Here is a 19,590-nt window from a genome sequence, read left to right on the forward strand (position 1 = left end):
TACTACATACCTGAGCTGGTTAGATCTGTCCCAAGGAGAAAGGCCCCACTTTGAGCGCTGGCAGCTGTGTTCAGCTGGCCTCTTCTCTTGGCTCAAGCATTCATTTATTCATGCTATTAGAAGATTTGAGCTTATTCTATTTTTAAGGCTCTTACTCTTGTAGCACTTTATTAATATCTTTTTTATAACTTGTGCCAGTCTCTATTATAATTTATATGTTCATTCTGTAATTTATCACTCGTGAGATATTTGTTGAACATTTATTATCTGTACTCATGGTACTAGGCAGTGACATAACTAGAATTATTCTTAGGCCCAGTTCTTCTCACTGGTCTCGCGGGTGTTCCAGGGGAAAAGTGAGCTGTTCTCTTTCCAAATCAGGCCCCAGGTGTTTTATCTAGACCTTTCTCATAAGTTGGCACTATTCACTGAACTACTGCCCAGGGGCTTGTTCTCCTTTCCCATACTAGTAACCAAGGTTTGCTCAGTGGCTGTGAAGTCAGTTTCCCATCTGCTTGAAGTAAACATAATCAAGAAGGTAAATTGAGTGGTAGAAGCTCCCAGAGTACATGGAAAAGGGAAAGGAAGTCCAGAGATAGGTTGTTTGCTATTGGGGAATACTTGCCCTTTGGGGAGGTCACTGTCTGGATTATTGTTTTCTCCACTCATGAATGACCAGGAATCACTGTGTGGGGGCTCTGAGGGGAGGAGGGGGCAGTCATTTTATTCATCAGGTTAAGCATGTCTAGGAAAGGGCAAGGTCTAAAGGTGGAACAGTGGAAAGAGAACAGGACTTTGGAGGCACCTAAATCTAGCTTTAACTCCCAGTTCTATCACTTCCTGACTATATGACTTTGTGTAACTCCTTTAGCCTCTTTGAGCCTTAGCTTCCCCATTTATAAAAAGGGGATGACCATTCTGCTCAGAGGACATTATAAATAAATAAAATATGTATGCAGCACCTGGCACAGAAAATATTATATTCACAGGTACAGCAGAATTAGAACTGCACTGACACCAGCCTGGGCAACATAGTGAGACCCTATCCATTAAAAAAAAAAAAAAAGCCTAGCAACAGTGGCACGCTCCTGTGGTCCCAGCTACTGGAGGCTGAGGGGGAGGATCCCTTGAGCCTGGGAGGTCAAGGCTGCCATGAGCCAAGGTTGTGCCACTGCATTCCAGCCTGGGGGACACAGTGAGACGCCATCTTAAAAAAAAATCAGAATTGCAAGTGACCTTTATTTTACTAAATTTTGAGACAGAGTTTCACTCTGTCACCCAGGCTGGAGTGCAGTGGCATGATTTCAGCTCACTGCAACCTCTGCCTCGTGGGTTCAAGCGATTCTCCTGCCTCAGCCTCCCAACTAGCGGGAATTACAGGCGCCCGCCACCACGCCTGGCTAATTTTTGTATATTTAGTAGAGACGGGGGTTTCACCATGTTGGCCAGGCTGGTCTTGAACTCCTGGCCTCAAGTGATCCGCCCGCCTGGGCCTCCCAAAGTGCTGGGATGACAGGTGTGAGCCACTGCGCCTGGTCACCTGATGTTATTTTTTAAATTATTGGTCCTTGTAAAAAAATTTGCACAAGTATATAAAGCGAGTGACTTACAGGTGTCGTATTTTGCATGAATTTGCGAGAAATTTTATTTCTGGAGAATCTCGGCTTATGTCCCAAACTGAGTCACAAGAACTTGATTTATTTTTACACCGCACCCCTCTGATTGCTTTCTGAGGGTCCTTCCGCTAGAAAGAAATTACACTATTCGAAAATTAGCGAGGAAACTTCGCAGTTTCAGCCTGGAAGCAGAAGCAGGTGTGCACGAACCTCTTCAGCCCTCTACCAGCCAAGGGGCACTGGGGCAGCTCGTGCAGAGTCTGCAGAGGGCGGTGCTAGGGGCGGTGCTCCCACCTCGGTGCGTGGTCGGGGGTGCCGCGCGCTGTTCTGTCGGCCCGCGATTGGGCGAGGCCGCGAGCGGCGTAACAGCTGCCAGCTCACGGGCTCAGACGGTCGCCGCCGCGTTTGCGCAGGGGGAGCTGGTCGCCGCTGCGGCCGCCTGGAATTGTGGGGGTTGTGTCTGCCACTCGGCTGCCGGAAGCCGAAGGTAGGGGCGGTGAGGGCCGCCCGGCCCTGGAGCTGGGCTGGGGGTTCAGGGCGCTTCCTGGGCCTCCTCCTGCCGGCGGCCTCGGCGCCTTCGCAGCAGTGTTCTCGGGACCCACACATCCTCACTAGTGTCTCTAAAGCGGGACGTCCAAGTGGGCTCGGGGCACCCTGCCGAAGGCCCACCTTTCTTACCTTTCCCACTCAGAATGTCTCCATTCACCTCTTCATTGGCAGGAGAGGAGGCCGTGGAAATTCGATATTGGCTTTGGCTCCACACCTGTTTTTAGTGCCTTTGTCTGTTTGATTCTTCCGGCCTAAGTTTCCATGTCTGTCCGAAGGGGTGGCTTGGGTGTTGACCCGTGTGCCTCTTCCCATGTGGAATTATTGTCACTCTCTTACTGCTTGTTTTTCTTTGTCCTAGAAAATTTGCCTTTAGAGGTTACAGACTTTGGTTAGTGTTACCTCTCAGATCGTCTGGGGGGTTTGTGCATAAGCCTTGAACTCCATCCCCTGGGATTTCGGATAAGGTGGTGCGTGGGCAGCTGTACCCCAGGGGGTTCTCATTCAGGTAGTCCCGGAATCCTGGCTTTGAAAATCCCTGCTTCAGAAGTCAGGAGAGAATGACTTGACATATGAACCCCTGGAATGGGGCTCTGAGTGGGAAAAGCCAGGAATCAGGAAATGCTAACACCTGTGAGGCTGGGGCTTTCTTTGCACCTTAGGAATTAGAATGCCATTTGATATCTTTTAAAAATATTTGACTACCGATATATGTAAGATCAGTTTTCTAATATTTTTAAATGCCTGGCTTCAGCTGGCTTTCCCACCCCAGTAAACCTAAATAAAAACACAAAACTGCTCTGAGAGATGGGGAGGGGGTTAAGTTAACCCAAACTAAGTAGACAGGAGGAGAATAAAACTTACATATTTGCTAAGAGACGAAACTGATATGTCTATAAATAGTTTTTTTATTTTTTTTTGAGGCAGAGTTTGGCTCTTGTTTCCCAGGCTGGAGTGTAATGGCACCATCTGGACTCACCGCAACCTCCGCCTCCCAGGTTCAAGCGATTCTCCTGCCTCAGCCTCCCGAGTAGCTGGGATTACAGTCATGCGCCACCATGCCCAGCTAATTTTCTATTTTTAATAGAGACGGGGTTTCTCCATGTTGATCAGGCTGGTCTTGAACTCCCGAACTCAGGTGATCTGTCCGCCTCGGCCTCCCAAAGTGTTGGGATTACAGGCATGAGCCACCTTGCCTGGCCTATAAACAGGTTTTTTTTTTTGACATTGTGAAAGATACTTTGTTACGTGTGTGTCTTTTCAGCTCTCACCCCACCCAAGTTTTTTTCTTTTCTGATAAAAGTATAGCCAGATTTGGGGATTAGGTAGGATTTTGATGGGAGCCAGAGTGTAACGATATTGGAATTGATATTTGTACAACATGGGTCAGAACTTGGTCTGTGGTTTTAGTTGAGAACATGGCCCTCGGGTTAAGATGGTGTTACCACACCAGATTTATTTCACCTGTCTTTCAGATGTTTAGTGAATTTAATCTGCTCTTGAATACATGTGCTATTTTAATGAAATTGGCAATAGAAGAGACTTTCTGCTCCCACTTTACAGGTGATGGAAATGTTACTAGGGATGTGGAAGTCCAGGAATGAAAAATTGCCTAGTACTTTGATTCCCACTTACTACTTCCCTGCTGTTTTCTGAAGGCCAGGTATTCTCTACTGAGGCCAACTGTGAGCCCTGGTGTGTTTCATTGGCAGGAGAAAAGGCTAATTAAGTGAAACCGAAAGGTAACAAAATGGATTTTAAAATAACACACGTGGAAACTTAATCCACTAATGAATGTTCTCCTTTAGAGTGGTGTGTGCAGGTGTAGGTGGTGGGAGTTGAGGGTGGCATCCCCTAAGTGATTTGGCTGTTGTCCAAGGCAGTTTTGAAAATCCACCTCTGGAATTGTTTTCAGAGACCTTTTTGAGCCATGTGAGAGATCAGTTCCTTTAATATATTGAGTCATACTGTATTTTTTTTTTTTTTTTTTTTTGGAGATGGGGTTTCACACTGTGGCTCAGGCTGGAGTGTGGAGGCATAATCATAGCTCACTGCAAGCTTGAACTCCTGGGCTTAAGTAATACTCTCACCAAAGCCTCCTGAGTAGTTGGGACTATAAGGGTGCACCACTAGGCCCAGCTAATTTTGTAATTTTAATTTTTGTAGAGACAGGGTCTCGCTGTGTTGTCCAGGCTGTTTTCGAATTCCTGGCCTTAAGCAATTCTCCTGTCTTGGGCTCCTAAAATGTTGAGATTACAGGCGTGAACCACTGCATACAGCCTATATATATTTAACCCCGAATGGCATGGGTAAGCAACCTTGTCACCTGACTTGTCTTCAGATGAGTTAACGGTTCTTTTGAAGTGGAAATAACAGATTTTTGGTGAACATGAGTTTTAATTCTGAGTCTACCACTTATTAGCCACATAACCTTGGATAAGTTACTTCACCTCTGGGGCTCAATGTACCACTACATAAAAGTGGGAATAATACTTTGAAGGGTGGTTAAATGAGGTAATTAGCCATGAAAGCTCTTGGGACATAGGAATGCAATAAATGTTTTCACCCTCAAAGATTGAAGATTTGCTGTTAATGAGAATATTCAAAAGAACGTGACAGTCTCTGGCTGGGCACGGTGGCTCACGCCTGTAATCCCAGCACTTTGGGAGGCCAAGGTGGATGGATCACTTGAGGTTGGGAGTTCAAGACCAGCCTGACCACCATGGAGAGAAACCCCGTCTCTACTAAAAATACAAAATTAGCCGGGCTTGGTGGCGCATGCCTGTAATCCCAGCTACTCGGGAGGCTGAGGTAGGAGAATCACTTGAACCCGGGAGGTAGAGGTTGCAGTGGGCCGAGATCATTGTGCCATTGCACTCCAGCCTGGGTGACAGAGCGAGAGACTCTGTCTCAAAAAAAAAAAAAAAAAAAAAAAGTCTCTAAAAGGAAGTTGTACCTTTTTCGAAAGAGGTGGATATTCTTTTTCACATGTTTGTGGATTCATACTCTGACCTGCTCAGCCTCTCCCCGTCTTTCTTCATTCATTTTCTATCCTTTCCTAAGTGAAGTTCTGCTGCAGAGGCTGTCAGCCAGTCTCTTGGAGTAAGCCTCTTTTCAGGAGAGCTAATCTGAACGCTCTTAACAATGCTAGTCCCTTGGTCACTATTCCTAGGGATTTTTCTCTGGGGGCTCCAGATGGTGCTTGGATCATGCTCTGTAGCACAGCCATCTCTAACTCCTGGATTTGGTGTCAATTTGGAGACCCATCCTGTGGAGCTAATCTTCTCTCTTTCTGAGCAAGGATGAATACTTGATCCTTTACTGAGTCAGCCTTAAACTGCAAACCTTAGTCTTCTACAGCAGAAAGCCTTGCATTTTAATTATACATAGTCTAAAGAGCGACTAGCCTGCCCTTTACTTTTCTTCCTTTACTTTCACCAAAGATTTCACTGCTGAGTAGGGGAGTAGGAGAATAGCTCGTTGCCATTCAGAGTGAAGCTTTGGGTAACCCCTGATTCCTAGCATAAGCAATAACGGAGTTCATCTTTGGGACAAAAACCTTGTAAAAGATTTGGGCTGCTCAGACACATGTGGAGAACCTCATGGAATTTTCCTAGCTTGTGAGGATTTTATACCTGGCATTCTTACTTTTGCAAATTTCTACCCAGAATCCAGTAGCAACAAAACTATGTTCAGCCCAGACTTGTAGTTCCTTCAGGTTCCACCAGGCAGCTGTAAGACAAGGGTGTGGTTGTGCTGGCTGGCCATGTCTGCCCTCATCCTCCTAATACTGCCCTTGGCTTTGGTATTGAGAAGGAAGTGGCATAATCAATTCATGAGTAACATTCTCTGCCAAAGTGGAAGTCAGCGGCAGAGAGTTGTCAGCATAGGACTAGACAGATGGAAGGAGCCAGCCTTGCCTCAGGAATGCTGCTAAAGTACTGTGAATCCATGACAACTACTGTGTTTCTTGGTGTCACCTCATTTGTGAAATGGGAATGCCTTCATTGATCTCTTTCATGAGAAAGTTGGACCACCATCCCAGTTTGCCCAGGACAGAGGGATATCCAAATATGGGACTTTTAGTGCCAAAAGCAGGAAATTCCAGGGCAAACCAGGACAAGTTAGTTACCCTACCCATGACCATTATACAAATGAATGAACACGCTGTCCTTAGGGTTCATCTAAGACTCAACCCTTTGGGTTTATTTATTTAATTTTCAACCTTCTGTTCATTATCATATTTTGAGACTTTTCCCCCCCAATTGTCTACTCCCCAATGGAATTTTTTTTTTTTGTTTTTGTTTTTGTTTGAGACAGAGTCTCGCTCTGTCGCCCAGGCTGGAGTGCAGTGGCGGGATCGCAGCTCACTGCAAGCTCCGCCTCCTGGGTTTACGCCATTCTCCTGCCTCAGCCTCCTGAGTAGCTGGGACTACAGGCGCCCGCCACCTCGCCCGGCTAGTTTTTTTTGTATTTTTTAGTAGAGACGGGGTTTCACCGTGTTCGCCAGGATGGTCTCGATCTCCTGACCTCGTGATCCGCCCGTCTCGGCCTCCCAAAGTGCTGGGATTACAGGCTTGAGCCACCGCGCCCGGCCTTTTTTTTTTTTTTTTTTGAGAGGGAGTCTCACTCTGTCACCTAGGCTGGAGTGCCGTGGCATGATCTCTGCTCACTGTAGCCTCTGCCTCCTGGGTTCAAGTGATTCTTGTGCTTCAGCCTCCTGAGTAGCTGGGATTGTAGGTGCCCACCACCATGCCCAACTAATTTTTGTGTTTTTAGTAGAGATGGGGTTTTGCCGTGTCGGCCAGGCTGTTCTTGAACTCCTGGCCTCAAGTGATCTGCCCACCTCAATCTCCCAAAGTGCTGGGATTACAGGCGTGAGCCATGGTATCCAGCCACCCCCAATGGAATTTTAATACCACAGATGTATTGTGTATCTCTTTTTGTATTGTGGCCCTTTCGATGGCCACAAACCATTGTAATATCTAATATTTTTTCCCCAAGAATCAATTTTCACCCCTTTTGAGGGTAATATTGCACTCATTGAGAATGCATGGTCTTATCTGATACTCTTTCTATAATATAGTCATCAAGACCTGTTTTTTTTTTTTTTTTTTTTTTTTTTTTTTTTTGAGGCGGAGTCTTGCTCTGTCGCCCAGGCTGGAGTGCAGTGGCCGGATCTCAGCTCACTGCAAGCTCCGCCTCCCGGGTTACGCCATTCTCCTGCCTCAGCCTCCCGAGTAGCTGGGACTACAGGCGCCCGCCACCTCGCCCGGCTAGTTTTTGTATTTTTAGTAGAGACGGGGTTTCACTGTATTAGCCAGGAGGGTCTCGATCTCCTGACCTCATGATCCGCCCGTCTCGGCCTCCCAAAGTGCTGGGATTACAGGCTTGAGCCACCGCGCCCGGCCAAGACCTGTTTTTTATCGAGAAGAAACAACTGGTACCACAAGCTTTTTCTTTTTGTTTGTTTGTTTTTTTTTTTTTTTTTTGTTGAGACGGAGTCTCGCTCTGTCGCCCAGGCTGGAGTGCAGTGGCCGGATCTCAGCTCACTGCAAGCTCCGCCTCCCGGGTTTACGCCATTCTCCTGCCTCAGCCTCCCGAGTAGCTGGGACTACAGGCGCCCGCCACCTCGCCCGGCTAGTTTTTGTATTTTTAGTAGAGACGGGGTTTCACCGTGTTAGCCAGGATGGTCTCGATCTCCTGTCCTCGTGATCCGCCCGTCTCGGCCTCCCAAAGTGCTGGGATTACAGGCTTGAGCCACCGCGCCCGGCCTGTTTGTTTTTTTTGAGACTGAGTTTTGCTCTTGTTGCCCAGGCTAGAGTGCAATGGTCATGGGTAGGGTAACTAACTTGTCCTGGTTTGCCCTGGACTTCCTGCTTTTGGCACTAAAAGTTCCACATTTGGATATCCTTCTGTCCTGGCTCACTGCAACTTCTGCCTCCTGGGTTCAAGTGATTCTCCTGCCTCAGCCTCCTGAGTAGCTGGTACTTACAGGCATGTGCCACTGCACCTGGCTAATTTTTTTTTTTTTATGTAGAGACAGTCTCACCACCTCAGGCTGGTCTTGAACTCCTGGGCTCAAGCATTTCTCCTACCTCAGCCTCCCAAAATACTGGGATTATAGGTGTGAGCCACCACACCTGGCCAAGTTTATTCTTTATTGTTTTAATTTTCTTTGAGTCTCTGGATTTTGAGGTGGTCCATTTACCATCTGCTTCTCTGGTGCCTCCTGGGCCTTCCATCTTCACAGCTGGGCCTGCTGTGTTGGCCCAGGTATCCCCAGCCTGGACATTGGAACCTTTGGGAAGGGTCTGATATTTGGCCCTTGTCACATTTCACACCTACAGAGAAATGGGGAGGGGTATATTTCGGAGGTCTACTCACAGGCCATGTTGTCACTGAGGAAGTTCTTGATCATTCCTTTTAGTTACCACTTATCATCACTGGCAGAAGAATGTCAAAGTAGTCAGTGAACTGATCTCCACAGCTAGCTACTTCCCTCTCTGCAAGTAGTTTGCTCCTTCAGTCTTGTGATGAGAAAGGGATCTAGCAACTAGAAGAAGAATCTGAGATACATCCTAAAGTTCTGGTGAGGAAAGCTGATGCCAGTGGACTTTTTTTTTTTTTTTTTTTTTGAGATGGGATCTTGCTGTGTTACCCAGGCTGGTCTTGAAGTCCTGGCCTCAAGCAATCCTTCCACCTTAGCTTCCCGAGTAGCTGGGATTGCATGCATGTACTACCATGCCTCACTCACCAGTGGATTTTTTTTTTTGAGAGTGTCTTGCTCTGTTGCTCAGGCTGGAGTGCAGTGGCGTGATCTCGGCTCACTGCAACCTCCACCTCCCAGGTTCAAGTGATTCTCCTGCCTCAACTTCCCAAGTAGCTGAGACTAGAGGCGCCTGCCACCATACCTGGCTAATTTTTGTATTTTTAGTAGAGATGGGATTTCACCATGTTGGCCAGGCTGGTCTCGAACTACTGACCTCGTGATCTGCCTGCCTCGGCCTCCCAAAGTGCTGGGATTACAGGCGTAACCACTGTGCCTGGCCCTTTTTAAGAGGGTCTCACTCTGTTATCCAGGCTGGAGTGTAGTGGTGTAATCATAGCTCATTGCAACCTCCAACTCCTGGGCTCAAGTGATCCTCCCACTTTAGCCTCCCAAGTAGCTAGAACCATGGGTGTGCACCACTATGCCTGGCTAATTTAATTTTTTTTTTTTTTTTTTTTTTTTTTTAAGAGAGAGGGTCTTGCTTGCAACATTGCCCAGGCTGATCTTAAATTCCTGGCCTCAAGTGATGCCCTACCTTGGCCTTCTAGAGCACTGAGATGACAGATGTGAGCCACCATGCTCAGCTGTACCAGTGGACTTTTAAATGGACATTTCTTTACCTCTGGGGATAGTCTCATTTCTGTGATGCTCCCAAGGGAACAGCAGCCATCTGACCAAACTCTAGAACGTGCAGGCTTCAGCCCAGTGGAATAACATAAAGTAGGACAATCGACATAAAGTAGGACAATCGATGCAGACAACATTGATTGGTCATGCTTTGAGTGCTGTGGATAGTGGGTATTGGAAGCTGAAGGGGCCAGCTAGTAAGTATTTAAGGTTGCTTCTTCCCCCCTCCCACCGTTGAGACAGTCTCACTGTTGCCCAGGTGTGATCTCGGCTCACTGCAACCTCCGCCTCCCAGGTTCAAGTGATTCTTGTGCCTCAGCATCCTGAGCAGCTGGGATTACAGGTGCTTGCCACCGTGGCTGGCTAATTTTTGTATTTGTAGTAGAGATGGGATTTTGCCATGTTGGCCAGGCTGGTCTCAAACTCCTGACATCAGGTAATCTGCTCGCCCTGGCCTCCCAAAGTGCTGGGATTACAGGTGTGAGCCACTGCGTCCGGCCTAAGGTTGCTTCTTGTTTTTCCCCACATCCCATCTCGTACTGATGGGGAGTTGGGTTTGACTATATTCTTGAAGTTAAGTCTCCATCCTTGGACCCAGCTGCTAAAGTCTAAAATGATGGTGCTTTGGGCTGGAAGATATTCTAGAGATCTTTATTTCCTTGCCAACATCAGGGCTGGCTGTTTGTGGTACTGTGGATGAGTGAAGAATCAGGAGATACACGTATAGTTCTGTTACTGTCCAGTGCCTCCATTTTGCATTTGATAGGTTTTTATTTTTCTGATGACAAAAACTGAGCCCCAGAGAAGTGAAGTGGGCCACCTAATCATAGGATCTTTTTTAGGCTACCCACATAATAGTGGGACTCTAGTGTTAAAGCTGGGACACAAGGTAGGGGTCTTACAAAGGGTGGCCATAGAAGTTGATAGAATTGTTTAAAGCATTTTAAAGATGCAGGATGCTGGCCGGGCGCGGTGGCTCAAGCCTGTAATCCCAGCACTTTGGGAGGCGGAGACGGGCGGATCACGAGGTCAGGAGATCGAGACCATCCTGGCTAACACGGTGAAACCCCGTCTCTACTAAAAATACAAAAAACTAGCCAGGCGAGGTAGTGGGTGCCTGTAGTCCCAGCTACTCGGGAGGCTGAGGCAGGAGAATGGCGTAAACCCAGGAGGCAGAGCTTGCAGTGAGCTGAGATCCGGCCACTGCACTCCAGCCCGGGCGACAGAGCAAGACTCCGTCTCAAAAAAAAAAAAAAAAAAAAGATGCAGGATGCTTTAGCAGTTAAAAGTCTCCCGGGAAAGAGGAGGCCCTGTCTCCACTTACTGCCTTGTACATGATCTTATACCCTCACGGTTGAGGATTTTGCTGTCATGCTGTTTTTCCTCCTACTCATGTTGAAATGTGTTTTCTCTTGCTCTTATCTCAGAGGAAATGAATTTGAAGTCTTCCCCCGGATTAGAAACAAATAGTGCTCAGGGGCCAGACCTGTGTGTTTTCTGTAGAGAATGAGGCCAGATGTAACAGTGGACCTTATCCGGTGAGCCAAACAAACCTTCAGTACATCTCTAAGAGAAAGAGAGAAGGAATGAGTGTATGTCAGAGTGGTTTAAACACACTTTGGAGTCAGACTCACTTGGATTTACATTCTGATATCTACTTATTAGTTGTCAGATTGTAAGTTACTTACTTTCTCTAAGCCTTAGTTTTATGATCTGTTGAATGGGAATAGTAATATGTATTTTTATAGCTATCTTAAGAATTGAGAGACTATATATGGTAAGTGCTTCGTCTGGCACGATGTAAAATAGCAGTCCCCAACCGTTTTGGCACCAGGGACTAGTTTCGTGGAAGACTATTTTTCCATGGACTGGGGGATGTGGGGGATGGTTTGGGGATGATTCAAGTGCATTATATTTATTGTGTACTTTATTATTATTTTTTTGAGACAGGGTCTCACTCCATCACCCAGGCTGGAGTGCAGTGGCACAATCTCGGCTCACTGCAACCTCTGCCTCCCAGGTTCAAGCAATTCTCCTGCCTCAGCTTCCTGAGTAGCTGAGATTACAGATGTGCGCCACCACACCTGCTAATTTTTGTCTTTTTAGTAGAGATGAGGTTTCACCATGTTGACCAGGCTGGTCTTGAACTCCTGACCTCAGATGATCCACCCACCTCAGTCTCCCAAAGTGCTGGGATTACAAGCGTGATGCCCAGCCTATTTCTATTATTATTGTATTATAATATGTAATGAAATATACAACTCTTCGTAATGTAGACCTAGTGGGAGCCCTGAGCTTATTGTCCTGCAACTAGATGGTACCATCTGGGGGTGATGGAGAGACAGTGACAGATCATCAGGAATTAGATTCTCATAAGGAGTGTTCAACCTAGATCCCTTGCATGTGCGGTTCACAATAGGGTTTGTGCTCCTATGAGAATCTAATGCTGCCGCTGATCTGACAGGAGCCGGCACTCAGGTGGTAATGCAAGCGATGGGGAGCAGCTGTAAATACAGATGAAGCTTTGCTCCCTCACTCACTGCTCACCTTCTTGGATGGGTTCCTAACCAGGCTACAGACCAGTATGGGGGGTTTGGGACCCCTGATGTAAATGCTCTGTGTTGTCATCATTATTGACAACAGTAGTTTCCAGTTTCTGAGCCACATCTAGGTTTGAGGATAGGTTATGCTGACCAAGCAAGTTTTATCTTAACCATCACCTCATTGTCATCTTAGTTGGTTGGTATTATAATTTATATCAATAGTTATAGGTAGTTCATGCTGACTAACTAAAAGTTGCGAGTAGCAAGGAACTTTGCTGCTTCTCTGCCATCTCCTTCCTTACTCAGCTTAGTGCTCATCTTTCTCAGGTTCTCTCTCATCAGGTTCTCAAGCCAGCAGGCCTTGTTTCCTGGGCAGTGTCTGACATGGGGATTTTATTGGGGTAGGGCTGGCTAGTCCAGAGCCTGCCTAGTCCCTTCGGTAGTGTGTTCTCCTTATCTCTTACTTTCTGCTCTTCAGCCAGACATGAAGCAATTAGCTCATCAAGGGAATGTTGACTTTTGTCTCTGCTTTCCTCTGATTTGTATGCTCATTTCTGGTCCTTGTGCAAAGTCACGGAGGCACAGTCAAATACACTGACCCAGATTTTGTGCTCAAGTTGACTCTCTCTCTCCCTTTGAGATGTACAACTGGCTCCATGTAGCAGGGAGTGAGGAAAAAGCCCCTGGAGCCAATCCCATTATTTTGATCTCAAACTGAGTTTTTAAAAAAATCCAAGCACTATGACTATAGACCATGCCTTACTTCTCTGTATGAAACAAGGTAAAAAACTCACTATTTAGAGGGAAGACCAGTCTGAATTGGTAAACAATAGGAATTAGTACATTCAAGAAAATGCCATTGTCTTTTTAGCGAGCCTCTGCAGTATCTTTTTTACCTAGTCTTGTTGCTTCCCCGGTTTCCTGTGACTGTGCTCCTAAATTATTACAGAAGCTTTTGCTTCCTATTTCCTGCTTCTGCTTCCTCCAGGACACTATATACCACTGCCACTTTGGGTCTTCTTATATATTGTGCTTATCAGAGAATACTTATGCTTGGAAGCTATATTAGTCTGTTCTCGTACTGTTATAAAGAAATACCTGAGAATGGGTAATTTATAAAGAAAAGAGGTTTAATTAGCTCATGGTTCTGCAGGCTGTACAGGTTTCTGCTTCTAGGAAGGCCTCGGGAAACTTACCATCATGGCGGAAGGCGAAGGGGAAGCTGGCACATCTTACATGTCTGGAGCAGGAGGAAGAGAGCAAGGGGGTGGTGCTGCACATTTTTAAACAGCCAGATCCTGTGAGAACTCACTTTTGTGAAAACAACGAGGGGGAAATCTGCCCCTATGATTTAGTCACCTCCCAGTAGACCCCTTCTCCAATATTGGGGATTAAAATTTGACGTGAGATTTGGGTGGGGACACAAATTCAAACCATATCAGAAGCCTTCAATGGTACCCACTAGCTGCTGAATAAATTCCAAATATGTCAAGTTGTCTTGGTGTTCCAAGCCCATTGCAGTGTATACCCATCCTACCACTTTAGTTAATATGTCCCGTACCATCACCCACGTGTACCCCTTGCTCCTTATGAACACGTTGTCCTCCGAGTATGCCTCATGTTTGTGTCTCTGCCAGTTGTTTTGCCCAGGTACTCTCTCCTTCATTTCCTACCTTTTTTTTTTTTTTGAAATGGAGTCTTGCTCTGTTGCCCAGGCTGGAGTGGAGTGGCGCCATCTTGGCTCACTGCAACCTCTGCCTCCTGGGTTCCAGTGATACTCCTGCCTCAGCCTCCCAAGTAGCTGGGACTACAGGCACACGCTACCACAGCTGGCTAATATTTGTAATTTTAGTAGAGACGGGGTTTCACCATGTTGGCCAGGCTGATCTCAAGCTCCTGACCTCATGATCCTCCTGCCTCAGCATCCCAAAGTGCTGGGATTACAGGCGTGAGCTACTGCGCCTGCCCAGTTCCCTACTTTATGCTGCAGAGCTGCCGCCTTCAGTGAACCTTACCTGATGTGTCCTCTGTATCCCCATTGCAACACCTTTATTATAGAATTCGACACACTTTATTATGGTACAATGTTTGTCTCTTATTATATGAGCTTCTCGAGGATATGGGTTGTGGTTTATTATGTGTCTCTTAGCATAATGCTGAGTGTAATATGGATACCATAAATGGTTGTTGAATGGATGTTTACATGAAAACTTAAGAAATGATAATAATCCTGTTGAAATCCTACTTCCCTGAAGCATTTCTTGATTCCCAGCCACAGTGAGTTCCCATACTCCATCCCCAGAACCCTTTGTTTTTGAAGCATTGAATTCCTTAGAGTAAACTTTATACACTCAATTGGATTAGAACTTCCTAGAGGGCAGACACTGCATCTGTCATTCCTCTTCATGCATCCAATCTCCAGCACAGTCCTGGCACATAGAGAGTGTTCAATAGAGGGCCGGGCGCGGTGGCTCAAGCCTGTAATCCCAGCACTTTGGGAGGCCGAGAGGGGCAGATCACGAGGTCAGAAGATCGAGACCATCCTGGCTAACACGGTGAAACCCCGTCTCTACTAAAAAACACAAAAAACTAACTGGGCGAGGTGGCGGGCGCCTGTAGTCCCAGCTACTCGGGAGGCTGAGGCAGGAGAATGGCATAAACCTGGGAGGTGGAGCTTGCAGTGAGCTGAGATCCGGCCACTGCACTCCAGCCCGGGTGACAGAGCAAGACTCCGTCTCAAAAAAAAAAAAAAAAAGAGTGTTCAATAAATGTTTGTGAATTTAAGAATCCTCCTATTTGGTCAACTGATGTACTTGCCGGTTTAGCCTCCTACATTACTCACTGGCTGGGAGTCTCCAACTCATGTTTTTAGGGCCAAGTTGGGAACAGAGAGTCAACAGAGAATGGTGGGCCTGTGTCAAAGTGCTTATGTGCTCCATGAGGGGTGGCTGCATCTCAGCCTGTTGTCATGGGTGAGTATGGCTCTAGTGAGTATGGCCGCCTCATGTCATATGGGAAGCCAGATATTCAGAATCTCTGGGGACTACCAAAGCATATTGGTGGTCTAGATTTGACCTATAGGCTACCCATCTGTATCCTTTGGGTAGAGGCTGGAGTTTTCACACATTTAAATTCCTTGTAAAATAATAAAGGTGGGGGAGGGGAGGACATAGCTTGAAAACTTTTGAGGGTGTTTGGTGAAAGTCTGTCTTTGGGTAAAAGTGTCCTATGATTTTCTGTGGGTGGTGACTTAGTCTCTTGGGTTCAGCCCTGTAGAACATCTGTGGTCTGGGCTTTATCCTCCCTTACATTCTGATTTCACTGGGCTATGAAAAGCAACTTTTGTCTCTAGAAAGGTGGTGACGCAAGAACTTTTGCACTTTTTGCCCTTTTGCTCAGCTTCCACTGAGGCAGGTTTGATGGTTGTTCCTGCTTCTGGCTACTTTGAAGGGCCTGGTGGTCAGGCTGGTGCAGCATGAGGTCCCAGAGGCCACTTCTGTTAATGACATCTCTGAGAAAGAGCTCTGGGTGAACAAACACAACTGAAAGGGAAATACATTGTACAGAATCACTGCTTAAATGTGGTCAGCCAAGGGGCAAAACAGTATAATAGCCAGAAGGAAGTCTGCATCTCCATGGAACCTTTTGTAAGGTAATATCTTATCCTCTGGCTGTCTCATTTTTTTCATAGTCCCTAAGTGCCCCAGCAGTGCTTACTTGCCTGGCATCACCTTCTAGGTCTGAGAGTGTTGCCACAAACGATATCCCCATCTCTAATAGAAATTAGCTGCCTGGAATATCTCGGGAAGAATACATGAGAAACTGAAAGCAGTGCAGTTTGTCTCTAGTGAGAGGCCCTGGGTAACTAGAGAATGGGGGAGGAGGGAGGCTTACTTTTCACTGTATGTTTTTCTGTGCCTTTTCAAATTTGAAACACATGCATATACAGTGAGTCCTCACTTGACATTGGTCATAAGTTCTTGGAAACTGTGACTTTAAGTGAAATGTATACAAAACCAATTTTACTATAGGCTAATTGGTATAAACAAGAGTTATGTTCCTACAGAGTATTTCTTGTTACAGAAACATGACCAAACTTCTAAATAAAGACCAAAACACTTCTAATATTAAAAATTGAGATACATGTGAGCTATACATACCTTTAAGAAGGATTAATAAAAACAAGTGAGATAATTACTACCCGATTAGTTCAGGGTGTTGTCGGGTGGCCAGAGCCCATCGCGGCAGCTCAGGGCGCTAGGCAGGAACCAGCCTTGGACAGGACACCGTTCCATTTCAGGGTACACTCACACACCCTGATACTCATACAGACTGGACCCCTTACACACACCAATGAACCTAACAGGCATGTCTTTGGGATGTGGAAGGAGACTGAGGACTTGGAGAAAACCCACACACACATGGGGAGAATGAGCAGACTCCACACAAACAGTGGCCCTGGCTGGGAGCCAATTATTTTTTTCTCATCAATGTTATAAGGAATTGATGTTGATGGAAGCAATATTATTTGGAGACCTGCTGTATTATTATTTTTTAAATGTAGCTGAGCAGACCCACGTGTGGTCTTCTCTTCAAATTTTACTCTGTCCTCACTTTACTCCTGACGTATGGATTTCTCTGTAAACAACAGGACCCAGTCGCTGTAGACTGTCTCTGAGAGGTGACAGCTTTGCCTCTCTGCTCCCTAGAAATGTCCTAGGGTTTCTCATGCAGGGGTCTTTGGAATAACAATCAGACCTAAAGTATGTCCAATGTTTTACTGTTTTCAAATTTTACTGTTTTCAATCTGATTCTTATGACATCCCCATTTATTTATTTTTTAGTTGTAGCTTTTTTAGAGACAATGTCTCATTTGCACCCAGGCTGGAGTAACAGTGGTGTGATCGTAGCTCACTGCAGCCTCAAAATCTTGGGTTCAAGGTATCCTCCCACCTCAGCCTCCTGAGCTGGGACTATAGGCATGTGCCACCATGCCCGGCTAATTAAGAAAAAAATTTTTTTTTTTTTTAGAGATGGGGTTTTGCTGTGTTTCTGAGGCTGGTCTTGAACTCCTGGCCTCAAGCAATCCTTCTACCTTGACCTCCCAAAGTGCTGGGATTACAAGGATGAGCCACTGTGCCTGGCCACACAACATCCCCATTTTATGGTGGTAAAATATTGAGGCTCGGAGAGTCTAAATGACCCATTTAGGGTCATACTGCTAGCCCAGAGTAGGGCTGTGACTAATCCAGGTAGCCTTGTCTCCTATTCACGTACCTTGTTCTTAGTTCTTGTAGCAATGAGGCAGTCCTCTTTGGAATTCTTGACCATTTCCAGGGCCATTGCAGTTAGGGTAGGAATGGAGCGGTGGGGATTCCTCTTTCCTCTTTTGGTTTGAGCCCTCCTCTCAGAACGCTTAGTGACACAGGCCTGTCATCTCTGGAAAAAGGGGATCAGTAGTAGGTTTCTTCACGTTTTGGAGAAACCTAAACCAAAGCTCCAATGGGGCAATACCTTTTAGGAGAGTTTGAACTGACAGTCTGACTTCCTATTCTTTGCAGAGAGTTATTGCTGCTATTAGGCAGAGGGCTTTGTTTCCAGGTTACAAATCTTTTTAGCAAAGAAGTAAGTGTGGAATAGAATTGGAAGGACTTGTGTAGTCCTTGGATGTAATTTAATGCTCCACATCCCAGAAAGAGGAAACATTGTAAAGTGTGCAAGATGGGTTTGGATTAATATCCTGACAGCATATGGCTTGGCATGTAGGGCATTCCTTAGAGACCCTTCTCACCATATACAGCCTGCCTTTGCTGGGTGGCCTCTTCCCACAGGTCTTCCCAGCAACTGTTGTGCACCCAGGTGAATCACCAGCTTCCCTGTGCTTTGAAAACACCCATTTTAACTCATACAGAAGGTGAAATAAACAGACAACCTTGAAAATGTTTTCTAGTACAACCTAAGCTGTCTCTGAGTTTGTCCAGGGTATTCACCTCCATTAACAGCACTGGCTGATCCTCGCCTCTGGTCTCTTCTGAATACAACATGGAAAATCACCTTGCCCTTTCAACACTGCCGCCCCTGACATCATGGGTGTGGAAGGTCTCTGGACGCTCCGGGGAGGCAGGAGCACCATGGACATGGAGGGAAGGCTCATTTGCTTCTTTTTACTTCTGTTAGTCCTACTGAAATCAGAATTTAAAGTCTTCAGATAGAATTCTGTGCATTGCCGACACAGCATGGAGTAGGGAAGACTTCTTTGTAATTTCTGAGGAGAACTTGGGGGCATGTAGAGGTCATGCTTAGGTTCTTTCCTTACCCAGACCTGACCTGTGGTGGGCCAAAGAGGTTTGTCCTAGAAAGAAGCACCAGCTGATGACTTAGTCAGGGCCTTACTGCTGTGCAGCTTTGCAGGCCTGGAAACTTAGTTAGTTCATCCAGGTTTCAGTTCCTGGGGGCCTGTCTCAGGCATTTAAAATTCATAAGAGACCATCAAGTCACAGGTCCGGTTAACTAACTCCAAGAAACATGATGACTAAGTTGATTTATGTGGACATGTAAGAGCATTCTCTCTCTATAGCAGAGGTTGGCTGGAAAGCCAGCTCCCCTCTGGAGGAAACAAAGCAAATTATGGTGGAAAGCTTTTGGGTCGTAGCATCAGATACACCCAGATTTAAACCATATAACAGCTGTGAGACTTTAGAGGAACTACTCAACCTCCCTACTCCTGTGTCCTCATCTGTGAAACCCCCTGGGGTTTTCAGATGTGTACATGGTAAGCACTCAATAAATGTTTTGTCTCACTTGTTTCTCTCTCTTCCCTCTTCCCCTTCTCTCCTTCCCACTTTGTCCTTCTAGGGCTATATTGAAATCTGACCATAATACACTTGTCAGTCTGTTAAGGCACCAAGTGCTGGAGTGCTGGAGATAGACTCATTTTTATTCTCTAGGCTCCCTTTATATATTCTTTGCCATCCATGGCTCTTCTGTTACCACAGGTTATAATAGGAACAGTTAGATTCTAGCTCTAGTCAGTGGCTTTCTTTTTTTTTTTTTTTTTTTTTTTGAGACAGAGTCTCGCTCTGTCACCCAGGCTGGAGTGCAGTTGCCAGATCTCGGCTTACTGTGAGTTCCGCCTGCTGGGTTTACGCCATTCTCCTGCCTCAGCCTCCTGAGTAGCTGGGACTACAGGCGCCCGCCACCTTGCCCGGCTAGTTTTTTTTGTATTTGTTTAGTAGAGGCAGGGTTTCACCATGTTCGCCAGGATGGTCTCGATCTCCTGACCTCGTGATCTGCCCGTCTCGGCCTCCCAAAGTGCTGGGATTACAGGCTTGAGCCATTGCGCCCGCCCCTAGTGGCTTTCCACCTAAGAGTTCTTTCTGGTTACCATTCAGTCCACCATTATTTGCTGAGTACCCATTGTGTGTCAGGACCTGCTTAGCCATGGGAATACAGTGATGAATGAGACAGATGTGGTCCATGCCTTGAG

General features: G+C 46.3%; 1 protein-coding gene across 1 annotated transcript in view; it reads left to right on the forward strand.

Moving 5' to 3' along the window:
• Positions 1 to 1,912: 1,912 nt before the first annotated feature.
• The window catches only part of SIL1 (SIL1 nucleotide exchange factor), a 242,832-nt gene continuing 225,154 nt past the window's right edge, over positions 1,913 to 19,590 (forward strand). The window contains exon 1 of the mRNA XM_033181075.1: positions 1,913 to 2,103. The gene's annotated coding sequence lies outside the window, so the exon portion shown is untranslated. The remainder of the gene's footprint in view (positions 2,104 to 19,590) is intronic.

This window comes from Trachypithecus francoisi, unplaced genomic scaffold (assembly GCF_009764315.1).
Source record: "Trachypithecus francoisi isolate TF-2019V2 unplaced genomic scaffold, Tfra_2.0 Lachesis_group2, whole genome shotgun sequence".
Classification (NCBI taxonomy): Eukaryota; Metazoa; Chordata; class Mammalia; order Primates; family Cercopithecidae; genus Trachypithecus; species Trachypithecus francoisi.